This window comes from Lepisosteus platostomus, chromosome 8 (assembly GCF_059453375.1).
Source record: "Lepisosteus platostomus isolate fLepPlt1 chromosome 8, fLepPlt1.hap1, whole genome shotgun sequence".
Taxonomy (NCBI): domain Eukaryota; kingdom Metazoa; phylum Chordata; class Actinopteri; order Semionotiformes; family Lepisosteidae; genus Lepisosteus; species Lepisosteus platostomus.
In genome coordinates this window covers 34,667,056-34,680,832 of record NC_142618.1, presented here as the reverse complement: position 1 = coordinate 34,680,832, position 13,777 = coordinate 34,667,056, and positions in this window count along the sequence as shown.

The window sequence follows — 13,777 nt, the reverse complement described above, 5'->3', positions numbered from 1 at the left end:
CATGTTTATTTCTGCTGAAAAACACGTTTTGACCCTTTCTGCACACTGGGGTTAAGAGCTGAGTGTGTGGGCTCTTCTGAGACTTGCTGCTACATGGGTATTCAGTTGTCTGAAAAAACGCGTTTATTTCGGGCTGAAAAACACGTTTTGAAAAGTGTACTGTTACTGCCCCATAACTTACATGGGGTTGACCAAACTTGCAGAAACATGTTTATTTCTGCTGAAAAACATGTTTTGACACTTTCAGCACACTGGGGTTAAGATCTGAGTGTGTGGGCTCTTCTGAGCCTTGTTGCTACATGGGTATTCAGTTGTCTGAAAAAACGCGTTTATTTCGGGCTGAAAAACACGTTTTGAAAAGTGTACTGTTACTGCCCCATAACTTACATGGGGTTGACCAAACTTGCAGAAACATGTTTATTTCTGCTGAAAAACATGTTTTGAAACTTTCTGCACACTGGGGTTAAGATCTGAGTGTGTGGGCTCTTCTGAGCCTTGCTGCTACATGGGGATTCAGTTGTCTGAAAAAACGCGTTTATTTCGGGCTGAAAAACACGTTTTGAAAAGTGTACTGTTACTGCCCCATAACTTACATGGGGTTGACCAAACTTGCAGAAACATGTTTATTTCTGCTGAAAAACATGTTTTGACACTTTCAGCACACTGGGGTTAAGATCTGAGTGTGTGGGCTCTTCTGAGCCTTACTGCTACATGGGGATTCAGTTGTCTGAAAAAACGCGTTTATTTCGGGCTGAAAAACACGTTTTGCAGAGTGTACTGTTACTGCCCCATAACTTACATGGGGTTGACCAAACTTGCAGAAACATGTTTATTTCTGCTGAAAAACACGTTTTGATCCTTTCTGCACACTGGGGTTAAGATCTGAGTGTGTGGGCTCCTCTGAGCCTTGCTGCTACATGGGTATTCAGTTGTCTGAAAAAACGCGTTTATTTCGGGCTGAAAAACACGTTTTGAAAAGTGTACTGTTACTGCCCCATAACTTACATGGGGTTGACCAAACTTGCAGAAACATGTTTATTTCTGCTGAAAAACATGTTTTGACACTTTCAGCACACTGGGGTTAAGAGCTGAGTGTGAGGGCTCTTCTGAGCCTTGCTGCTACATGGGTATTCAGTTGTCTGAAAAAACGCGTTTATTTCGGGCTGAAAAACACGTTTTGAAAAGTGTACTGTTACTGCCCCATAACTTACATGGGGTTGACCAAACTTGCAGAAACATGTTTATTTCTGCTGAAAAACATGTTTTGACACTTTCAGCACACTGGGGTTAAGATCTGAGTGTGTGGGCTCTTCTGAGCCTTGTTGCTACATGGGGATTCAGTTGTCTGAAAAAACGCGTTTATTTCGGGCTGAAAAACACGTTTTGAAAAGTGTACTGTTACTGCCCCATAACTTACATGGGGTTGACCAAACTTGCAGAAACATGTTTATTTCTGCTGAAAAACATGTTTTGAAACTTTCTGCACACTGGGGTTAAGATCTGAGTGTGTGGGCTCTTCTGAGCCTTGCTGCTACATGGGGATTCAGTTGTCTGAAAAAACGCGTTTATTTCGGGCTGAAAAACACGTTTTGAAAAGTGTACTGTTACTGCCCCATAACTTACATGGGGTTGACCAAACTTGCAGAAACATGTTTATTTCTGCTGAAAAACATGTTTTGACACTTTCAGCACACTGGGGTTAAGATCTGAGTGTGTGGGCTCTTCTGAGCCTTGTTGCTACATGGGGATTCAGTTGTCTGAAAAAACGCGTTTATTTCGGGCTGAAAAACACGTTTTGAAAAGTGTACTGTTACTGCCCCATAACTTACATGGGGTTGACCAAACTTGCAGAAACATGTTTATTTCTGCTGAAAAACATGTTTTGACACTTTCAGCACACTGGGGTTAAGATCTGAGTGTGTGGGCTCTTCTGAGCCTTGTTGCTACATGGGTATTCAGTTGTCTGAAAAAACGCGTTTATTTCGGGCTGAAAAACACGTTTTGAAAAGTGTACTGTTACTGCCCCATAACTTACATGGGGTTGACCAAACTTGCAGAAACATGTTTATTTCTGCTGAAAAACATGTTTTGACACTTTCAGCACACTGGGGTTAAGATCTGAGTGTGTGGGCTCTTCTGAGCCTTGTTGCTACATGGGGATTCAGTTGTTTGAAAAAACGCGTTTATTTCGGGCTGAAAAACACGTTTTGAAAAGTGTACTGTTACTGCCCCATAACTTACATGGGGTTGACCAAACTTGCAGAAACATGTTTATTTCTGCTGAAAAACATGTTTTGACACTTTCAGCACACTGGGGTTAAGATCTGAGTGTGTGGGCTCTTCTGAGCCTTGCTGCTACATGGGGATTCAGTTGTCTGAAAAAACGCGTTTATTTCGGGCTGAGAAACACGTTTTGCAGAGTGTACTGTTACTGCCCCATAACTTACATGGGGTTGACCAAACTTGCAGAAACATGTTTATTTCTGCTGAAAAACACGTTTTGACCATTTCTGCACACTGGGGTTAAGATCTGAGTGTGTGGGCTCTTCTGAGCCTTGCTGCTACATGGGTATTCAGTTGTCTGAAAAAACGCGTTTATTTCGGGCTGAAAAACACGTTTTGAAAAGTGTACTGTTACTGCCCCATAACTTACATGGGGTTGACCAAACTTGCAGAAACATGTTTATTTCTGCTGAAAAACATGTTTTGACACTTTCAGCACACTGGGGTTAAGATCTGAGTGTGTGGGCTCTTCTGAGCCTTGTTGCTACATGGGGATTCAGTTGTCTGAAAAAACGCGTTTATTTCGGGCTGAAAAACACGTTTTGAAAAGTGTACTGTTACTGCCCCATAACTTACATGGGGTTGACCAAACTTGCAGAAACATGTTTATTTCTGCTGAAAAACATGTTTTGACACTTTCAGCACACTGGGGTTAAGATCTGAGTGTGTGGGCTCTTCTGAGCCTTGCTGCTACATGGGGATTCAGTTGTCTGAAAAAACGCGTTTATTTCGGGCTGAAAAACACGTTTTGCAGAGTGTACTGTTACTGCCCCATAACTTACATGGGGTTGACCAAACTTGCAGAAACATGTTTATTTCTGCTGAAAAACATGTTTTGACACTTTCAGCACACTGGGGTTAAGATCTGAGTGTGTGGGCTCTTCTGAGCCTTGCTGCTACATGGGTATTCAGTTGTCTGAAAAAACGCGTTTATTTCGGGCTGAAAAACACGTTTTGAAAAGTGTACTGTTACTGCCCCATAACTTACATGGGGTTGACCAAACTTGCAGAAACATGTTTATTTCTGCTGAAAAACATGTTTTGACACTTTCAGCACACTGGGGTTAAGAGCTGAGTGTGTGGGCTCTTCTGAGCCTTGCTGCTACATGGGTATTCAGTTGTCTGAAAAAACGCGTTTATTTCGGGCTGAAAAACACGTTTTGAAAAGTGTACTGTTACTGCCCCATAACTTACATGGGGTTGACCAAACTTGCAGAAACATGTTTATTTCTGCTGAAAAACATGTTTTGACACTTTCAGCACACTGGGGTTAAGATCTGAGTGTGTGGGCTCTTCTGAGCCTTGTTGCTACATGGGGATTCAGTTGTCTGAAAAAACGCGTTTATTTCGGGCTGAAAAACACGTTTTGAAAAGTGTACTGTTACTGCCCCATAACTTACATGGGGTTGACCAAACTTGCAGAAACATGTTTATTTCTGCTGAAAAACATGTTTTGACACTTTCAGCACACTGGGGTTAAGATCTGAGTGTGTGGGCTCTTCTGAGCCTTGCTGCTACATGGGGATTCAGTTGTCTGAAAAAACGCGTTTATTTCGGGCTGAAAAACACGTTTTGCAGAGTGTACTGTTACTGCCCCATAACTTACATGGGATTGACCAAACTTGCAGAAACATGTTTATTTCTGCTGAAAAACACGTTTTGACCCTTTCTGCACACTGGGGTTAAGAGCTGAGTGTGTGGGCTCTTCTGAGACTTGCTGCTACATGGGTATTCAGTTGTCTGAAAAAACGCGTTTATTTCGGGCTGAAAAACACGTTTTGAAAAGTGTACTGTTACTGCCCCATAACTTACATGGGGTTGACCAAACTTGCAGAAACATGTTTATTTCTGCTGAAAAACATGTTTTGACACTTTCAGCACACTGGGGTTAAGATCTGAGTGTGTGGGCTCTTCTGAGCCTTGTTGCTACATGGGGATTCAGTTGTCTGAAAAAACGCGTTTATTTCGGGCTGAAAAACACGTTTTGAAAAGTGTACTGTTACTGCCCCATAACTTACATGGGGTTGACCAAACTTGCAGAAACATGTTTATTTCTGCTGAAAAACATGTTTTGACACTTTCAGCACACTGGGGTTAAGATCTGAGTGTGTGGGCTCTTCTGAGCCTTGCTGCTACATGGGTATTCAGTTGTCTGAAAAAACGCGTTTATTTCGGGCTGAAAAACACGTTTTGAAAAGTGTACTGTTACTGCCCCATAACTTACATGGGGTTGACCAAACTTGCAGAAACATGTTTATTTCTGCTGAAAAACATGTTTTGAACCTTTCTGCACACTGGGGTTAAGATCTGAGTGTGTGGGCTCTTCTGAGCCTTGCTGCTACATGGGGATTCAGTTGTCTGAAAAAACGCGTTTATTTCGGGCTGAAAAACACGTTTTGCAGAGTGTACTGTTACTGCCCCATAACTTACATGGGGTTGACCAAACTTGCAGAAACATGTTTATTTCTGCTGAAAAACATGTTTTGACACTTTCAGCACACTGGGGTTAAGATCTGAGTGTGTGGGCTCTTCTGAGCCTTGTTGCTACATGGGGATTAAGTTGTCTGAAAAAACGCGTTTATTTCGGGCTGAAAAACACGTTTTGAAAAGTGTACTGTTACTGCCCCATAACTTACATGGGGTTGACCAAACTTGCAGAAACATGTTTATTTCTGCTGAAAAACATGTTTTGACACTTTCAGCACACTGGGGTTAAGATCTGAGTGTGTGGGCTCTTCTGAGCCTTGTTGCTACATGGGGATTCAGTTGTTTGAAAAAACGCGTTTATTTCGGGCTGAAAAACACGTTTTGAAAAGTGTACTGTTACTGCCCCATAACTTACATGGGGTTGACCAAACTTGCAGAAACATGTTTATTTCTGCTGAAAAACATGTTTTGACACTTTCAGCACACTGGGGTTAAGATCTGAGTGTGTGGGCTCTTCTGAGCCTTGCTGCTACATGGGGATTCAGTTGTCTGAAAAAACGCGTTTATTTCGGGCTGAGAAACACGTTTTGCAGAGTGTACTGTTACTGCCCCATAACTTACATGGGGTTGACCAAACTTGCAGAAACATGTTTATTTCTGCTGAAAAACACGTTTTGACCATTTCTGCACACTGGGGTTAAGATCTGAGTGTGTGGGCTCTTCTGAGCCTTGCTGCTACATGGGTATTCAGTTGTCTGAAAAAACGCGTTTATTTCGGGCTGAAAAACACGTTTTGAAAAGTGTACTGTTACTGCCCCATAACTTACATGGGGTTGACCAAACTTGCAGAAACATGTTTATTTCTGCTGAAAAACATGTTTTGACACTTTCAGCACACTGGGGTTAAGATCTGAGTGTGTGGGCTCTTCTGAGCCTTGCTGCTACATGGGGATTCAGTTGTCTGAAAAAACGCGTTTATTTCGGGCTGAAAAACACGTTTTGCAGAGTGTACTGTTACTGCCCCATAACTTACATGGGGTTGACCAAACTTGCAGAAACATGTTTATTTCTGCTGAAAAACATGTTTTGACACTTTCAGCACACTGGGGTTAAGATCTGAGTGTGTGGGCTCTTCTGAGCCTTGCTGCTACATGGGTATTCAGTTGTCTGAAAAAACGCGTTTATTTCGGGCTGAAAAACACGTTTTGAAAAGTGTACTGTTACTGCCCCATAACTTACATGGGGTTGACCAAACTTGCAGAAACATGTTTATTTCTGCTGAAAAACATGTTTTGACACTTTCAGCACACTGGGGTTAAGATCTGAGTGTGTGGGCTCTTCTGAGCCTTGTTGCTACATGGGGATTCAGTTGTCTGAAAAAACGCGTTTATTTCGGGCTGAAAAACACGTTTTGAAAAGTGTACTGTTACTGCCCCATAACTTACATGGGGTTGACCAAACTTGCAGAAACATGTTTATTTCTGCTGAAAAACATGTTTTGACACTTTCAGCACACTGGGGTTAAGATCTGAGTGTGTGGGCTCTTCTGAGCCTTGTTGCTACATGGGGATTCAGTTGTCTGAAAAAACGCGTTTATTTCGGGCTGAAAAACACGTTTTGAAAAGTGTACTGTTACTGCCCCATAACTTACATGGGGTTGACCAAACTTGCAGAAACATGTTTATTTCTGCTGAAAAACATGTTTTGACACTTTCAGCACACTGGGGTTAAGATCTGAGTGTGTGGGCTCTTCTGAGCCTTGTTGCTACATGGGTATTCAGTTGTCTGAAAAAACGCGTTTATTTCGGGCTGAAAAACACGTTTTGAAAAGTGTACTGTTACTGCCCCATAACTTACATGGGGTTGACCAAACTTGCAGAAACATGTTTATTTCTGCTGAAAAACATGTTTTGACACTTTCAGCACACTGGGGTTAAGATCTGAGTGTGTGGGCTCTTCTGAGCCTTGTTGCTACATGGGGATTCAGTTGTTTGAAAAAACGCGTTTATTTCGGGCTGAAAAACACGTTTTGAAAAGTGTACTGTTACTGCCCCATAACTTACATGGGGTTGACCAAACTTGCAGAAACATGTTTATTTCTGCTGAAAAACATGTTTTGACACTTTCAGCACACTGGGGTTAAGATCTGAGTGTGTGGGCTCTTCTGAGCCTTGCTGCTACATGGGGATTCAGTTGTCTGAAAAAACGCGTTTATTTCGGGCTGAGAAACACGTTTTGCAGAGTGTACTGTTACTGCCCCATAACTTACATGGGGTTGACCAAACTTGCAGAAACATGTTTATTTCTGCTGAAAAACACGTTTTGACCATTTCTGCACACTGGGGTTAAGATCTGAGTGTGTGGGCTCTTCTGAGCCTTGCTGCTACATGGGTATTCAGTTGTCTGAAAAAACGCGTTTATTTCGGGCTGAAAAACACGTTTTGAAAAGTGTACTGTTACTGCCCCATAACTTACATGGGGTTGACCAAACTTGCAGAAACATGTTTATTTCTGCTGAAAAACATGTTTTGACACTTTCAGCACACTGGGGTTAAGATCTGAGTGTGTGGGCTCTTCTGAGCCTTGTTGCTACATGGGGATTCAGTTGTCTGAAAAAACGCGTTTATTTCGGGCTGAAAAACACGTTTTGAAAAGTGTACTGTTACTGCCCCATAACTTACATGGGGTTGACCAAACTTGCAGAAACATGTTTATTTCTGCTGAAAAACATGTTTTGACACTTTCAGCACACTGGGGTTAAGATCTGAGTGTGTGGGCTCTTCTGAGCCTTGCTGCTACATGGGTATTCAGTTGTCTGAAAAAACGCGTTTATTTCGGGCTGAAAAACACGTTTTGCAGAGTGTACTGTTACTGCCCCATAACTTACATGGGGTTGACCAAACTTGCAGAAACATGTTTATTTCTGCTGAAAAACACGTTTTGACCATTTCTGCACACTGGGGTTAAGATCTGAGTGTGTGGGCTCTTCTGAGCCTTGCTGCTACATGGGTATTCAGTTGTCTGAAAAAACGCGTTTATTTCGGGCTGAAAAACACGTTTTGAAAAGTGTACTGTTACTGCCCCATAACTTACATGGGGTTGACCAAACTTGCAGAAACATGTTTATTTCTGCTGAAAAACATGTTTTGACACTTTCAGCACACTGGGGTTAAGATCTGAGTGTGTGGGCTCTTCTGAGCCTTGCTGCTACATGGGGATTCAGTTGTCTGAAAAAACGCGTTTATTTCGGGCTGAAAAACACGTTTTGCAGAGTGTACTGTTACTGCCCCATAACTACATGGGGTTGACCAAACTTGCAGAAACATGTTTATTTCTGCTGAAAAACATGTTTTGACACTTTCAGCACACTGGGGTTAAGATCTGAGTGTGTGGGCTCTTCTGAGCCTTGTTGCTACATGGGGATTCAGTTGTCTGAAAAAACGCGTTTATTTCGGGCTGAAAAACACGTTTTGAAAAGTGTACTGTTACTGCCCCATAACTTACATGGGGTTGACCAAACTTGCAGAAACATGTTTATTTCTGCTGAAAAACATGTTTTGATACTTTCAGCACACTGGGGTTAAGATCTGAGTGTGTGGGCTCTTCTGAGCCTTGCTGCTACATGGGGATTCAGTTGTCTGAAAAAACGCGTTTATTTCGGGCTGAAAAACACGTTTTGCAGAGTGTACTGTTACTGCCCCATAACTTACATGGGGTTGACCAAACTTGCAGAAACATGTTTATTTCTGCTGAAAAACATGTTTTGACACTTTCAGCACACTGGGGTTAAGATCTGAGTGTGTGGGCTCTTCTGAGCCTTGCTGCTACATGGGGATTCAGTTGTCTGAAAAAACGCGTTTATTTCGGGCTGAAAAACACGTTTTGAAAAGTGTACTGTTACTGCCCCATAACTTACATGGGGTTGACCAAACTTGCAGAAACATGGTTATTTCTGCTGAAAAACATGTTTTGACACTTTCAGCACACTGGGGTTAAGATCTGAGTGTGTGGGCTCTTCTGAGCCTTGCTGCTACATGGGTATTCAGTTGTCTGAAAAAACGCGTTTATTTCGGGCTGAAAAACACGTTTTGAAAAGTGTACTGTTACTGCCCCATAACTTACATGGGGTTGACCAAACTTGCAGAAACATGTTTATTTCTGCTGAAAAACATGTTTTGACACTTTCAGCACACTGGGGTTAAGATCTGAGTGTGTGGGCTCTTCTGAGCCTTGTTGCTACATGGGGATTCAGTTGTCTGAAAAAACGCGTTTATTTCGGGCTGAAAAACACGTTTTGAAAAGTGTACTGTTACTGCCCCATAACTTACATGGGGTTGACCAAACTTGCAGAAACATGTTTATTTCTGCTGAAAAACATGTTTTGACACTTTCAGCACACTGGGGTTAAGATCTGAGTGTGTGGGCTCTTCTGAGCCTTGCTGCTACATGGGGATTCAGTTGTCTGAAAAAACGCGTTTATTTCGGGCTGAAAAACACGTTTTGCAGAGTGTACTGTTACTGCCCCATAACTTACATGGGGTTGACCAAACTTGCAGAAACATGTTTATTTCTGCTGAAAAACACGTTTTGACCCTTTCTGCACACTGGGGTTAAGATCTGAGTGTGTGGGCTCTTCTGAGCCTTGCTGCTACATGGGTATTCAGTTGTCTGAAAAAACGCGTTTATTTCGGGCTGAAAAACACGTTTTGAAAAGTGTACTGTTACTGCCCCATAACTTACATGGGGTTGACCAAACTTGCAGAAACATGTTTATTTCTGCTGAAAAACATGTTTTGACACTTTCAGCACACTGGGGTTAAGATCTGAGTGTGTGGGCTCTTCTGAGCCTTGCTGCTACATGGGGATTCAGTTGTCTGAAAAAACGCGTTTATTTCGGGCTGAAAAACACGTTTTGAAAAGTGTACTGTTACTGCCCCATAACTTACATGGGGTTGACCAAACTTGCAGAAACATGTTTATTTCTGCTGAAAAACATGTTTTGACACTTTCAGCACACTGGGGTTAAGATCTGAGTGTGTGGGCTCTTCTGAGCCTTGCTGCTACATGGGTATTCAGTTGTCTGAAAAAACGCGTTTATTTCGGGCTGAAAAACACGTTTTGAAAAGTGTACTGTTACTGCCCCATAACTTACATGGGGTTGACCAAACTTGCAGAAACATGTTTATTTCTGCTGAAAAACATGTTTTGACACTTTCAGCACACTGGGGTTAAGATCTGAGTGTGTGGGCTCTTCTGAGCCTTGCTGCTACATGGGGATTCAGTTGTCTGAAAAAACGCGTTTATTTCGGGCTGAAAAACACGTTTTGAAAAGTGTACTGTTACTGCCCCATAACTTACATGGGGTTGACCAAACTTGCAGAAACATGTTTATTTCTGCTGAAAAACATGTTTTGACACTTTCAGCACACTGGGGTTAAGATCTGAGTGTGTGGGCTCTTCTGAGCCTTGTTGCTACATGGGGATTCAGTTGTTTGAAAAAACGCGTTTATTTCGGGCTGAAAAACACGTTTTGAAAAGTGTACTGTTACTGCCCCATAACTTACATGGGGTTGACCAAACTTGCAGAAACATGTTTATTTCTGCTGAAAAACATGTTTTGACACTTTCAGCACACTGGGGTTAAGATCTGAGTGTGTGGGCTCTTCTGAGCCTTGCTGCTACATGGGGATTCAGTTGTCTGAAAAAACGCGTTTATTTCGGGCTGAAAAACACGTTTTGCAGAGTGTACTGTTACTGCCCCATAACTTACATGGGGTTGACCAAACTTGCAGAAACATGTTTATTTCTGCTGAAAAACACGTTTTGACCATTTCTGCACACTGGGGTTAAGATCTGAGTGTGTGGGCTCTTCTGAGCCTTGCTGCTACATGGGTATTCAGTTGTCTGAAAAAACGCGTTTATTTCGGGCTGAAAAACACGTTTTGAAAAGTGTACTGTTACTGCCCCATAACTTACATGGGGTTGACCAAACTTGCAGAAACATGTTTATTTCTGCTGAAAAACATGTTTTGACACTTTCAGCACACTGGGGTTAAGATCTGAGTGTGTGGGCTCTTCTGAGCCTTGCTGCTACATGGGGATTCAGTTGTCTGAAAAAACGCGTTTATTTCGGGCTGAAAAACACGTTTTGCAGAGTGTACTGTTACTGCCCCATAACTACATGGGGTTGACCAAACTTGCAGAAACATGTTTATTTCTGCTGAAAAACATGTTTTGACACTTTCAGCACACTGGGGTTAAGATCTGAGTGTGTGGGCTCTTCTGAGCCTTGTTGCTACATGGGGATTCAGTTGTCTGAAAAAACGCGTTTATTTCGGGCTGAAAAACACGTTTTGAAAAGTGTACTGTTACTGCCCCATAACTTACATGGGGTTGACCAAACTTGCAGAAACATGTTTATTTCTGCTGAAAAACATGTTTTGATACTTTCAGCACACTGGGGTTAAGATCTGAGTGTGTGGGCTCTTCTGAGCCTTGCTGCTACATGGGGATTCAGTTGTCTGAAAAAACGCGTTTATTTCGGGCTGAAAAACACGTTTTGCAGAGTGTACTGTTACTGCCCCATAACTTACATGGGGTTGACCAAACTTGCAGAAACATGTTTATTTCTGCTGAAAAACATGTTTTGACACTTTCAGCACACTGGGGTTAAGATCTGAGTGTGTGGGCTCTTCTGAGCCTTGCTGCTACATGGGGATTCAGTTGTCTGAAAAAACGCGTTTATTTCGGGCTGAAAAACACGTTTTGAAAAGTGTACTGTTACTGCCCCATAACTTACATGGGGTTGACCAAACTTGCAGAAACATGGTTATTTCTGCTGAAAAACATGTTTTGACACTTTCAGCACACTGGGGTTAAGATCTGAGTGTGTGGGCTCTTCTGAGCCTTGCTGCTACATGGGTATTCAGTTGTCTGAGAAAACGCGTTTATTTCGGGCTGAAAAACACGTTTTGAAAAGTGTACTGTTACTGCCCCATAACTTACATGGGGTTGACCAAACTTGCAGAAACATGTTTATTTCTGCTGAAAAACATGTTTTGACACTTTCAGCACACTGGGGTTAAGATCTGAGTGTGTGGGCTCTTCTGAGCCTTGTTGCTACATGGGGATTCAGTTGTCTGAAAAAACGCGTTTATTTCGGGCTGAAAAACACGTTTTGAAAAGTGTACTGTTACTGCCCCATAACTTACATGGGGTTGACCAAACTTGCAGAAACATGTTTATTTCTGCTGAAAAACATGTTTTGACACTTTCAGCACACTGGGGTTAAGATCTGAGTGTGTGGGCTCTTCTGAGCCTTGCTGCTACATGGGGATTCAGTTGTCTGAAAAAACGCGTTTATTTCGGGCTGAAAAACACGTTTTGCAGAGTGTACTGTTACTGCCCCATAACTTACATGGGGTTGACCAAACTTGCAGAAACATGTTTATTTCTGCTGAAAAACACGTTTTGACCCTTTCTGCACACTGGGGTTAAGATCTGAGTGTGTGGGCTCTTCTGAGCCTTGCTGCTACATGGGGATTCAGTTGTCTGAAAAAACGCGTTTATTTCGGGCTGAAAAACACGTTTTGAAAAGTGTACTGTTACTGCCCCATAACTTACATGGGGTTGACCAAACTTGCAGAAACATGTTTATTTCTGCTGAAAAACATGTTTTGACACTTTCAGCACACTGGGGTTAAGATCTGAGTGTGTGGGCTCTTCTGAGCCTTACTGCTACATGGGGATTCAGTTGTCTGAAAAAACGCGTTTATTTCGGGCTGAAAAACACGTTTTGCCGAGTGTACTGTTACTGCCCCATAACTTACATGGGGTTGACCAAACTTGCAGAAACATGTTTATTTCTGCTGAAAAACACGTTTTGATCCTTTCTGCACACTGGGGTTAAGATCTGAGTGTGTGGGCTCCTCTGAGCCTTGCTGCTACATGGGTATTCAGTTGTCTGAAAAAACGCGTTTATTTCGGGCTGAAAAACACGTTTTGAAAAGTGTACTGTTACTGCCCCATAACTTACATGGGGTTGACCAAACTTGCAGAAACATGTTTATTTCTGCTGAAAAACATGTTTTGACACTTTCAGCACACTGGGGTTAAGAGCTGAGTGTGAGGGCTCTTCTGAGCCTTGCTGCTACATGGGTATTCAGTTGTCTGAAAAAACGCGTTTATTTCGGGCTGAAAAACACGTTTTGAAAAGTGTACTGTTACTGCCCCATAACTTACATGGGGTTGACCAAACTTGCAGAAACATGTTTATTTCTGCTGAAAAACATGTTTTGACACTTTCAGCACACTGGGGTTAAGATCTGAGTGTGTGGGCTCTTCTGAGCCTTGTTGCTACATGGGGATTCAGTTGTCTGAAAAAACGCGTTTATTTCGGGCTGAAAAACACGTTTTGAAAAGTGTACTGTTACTGCCCCATAACTTACATGGGGTTGACCAAACTTGCAGAAACATGTTTATTTCTGCTGAAAAACATGTTTTGAAACTTTCTGCACACTGGGGTTAAGATCTGAGTGTGTGGGCTCTTCTGAGCCTTGCTGCTACATGGGGATTCAGTTGTCTGAAAAAACGCGTTTATTTCGGGCTGAAAAACACGTTTTGAAAAGTGTACTGTTACTGCCCCATAACTTACATGGGGTTGACCAAACTTGCAGAAACATGTTTATTTCTGCTGAAAAACATGTTTTGACACTTTCAGCACACTGGGGTTAAGATCTGAGTGTGTGGGCTCTTCTGAGCCTTGTTGCTACATGGGGATTCAGTTGTCTGAAAAAACGCGTTTATTTCGGGCTGAAAAACACGTTTTGAAAAGTGTACTGTTACTGCCCCATAACTTACATGGGGTTGACCAAACTTGCAGAAACATGTTTATTTCTGCTGAAAAACATGTTTTGACACTTTCAGCACACTGGGGTTAAGATCTGAGTGTGTGGGCTCTTCTGAGCCTTGTTGCTACATGGGTATTCAGTTGTCTGAAAAAACGCGTTTATTTCGGGCTGAAAAACACGTTTTGAAAAGTGTACTGTTACTGCCCCATAACTTACAT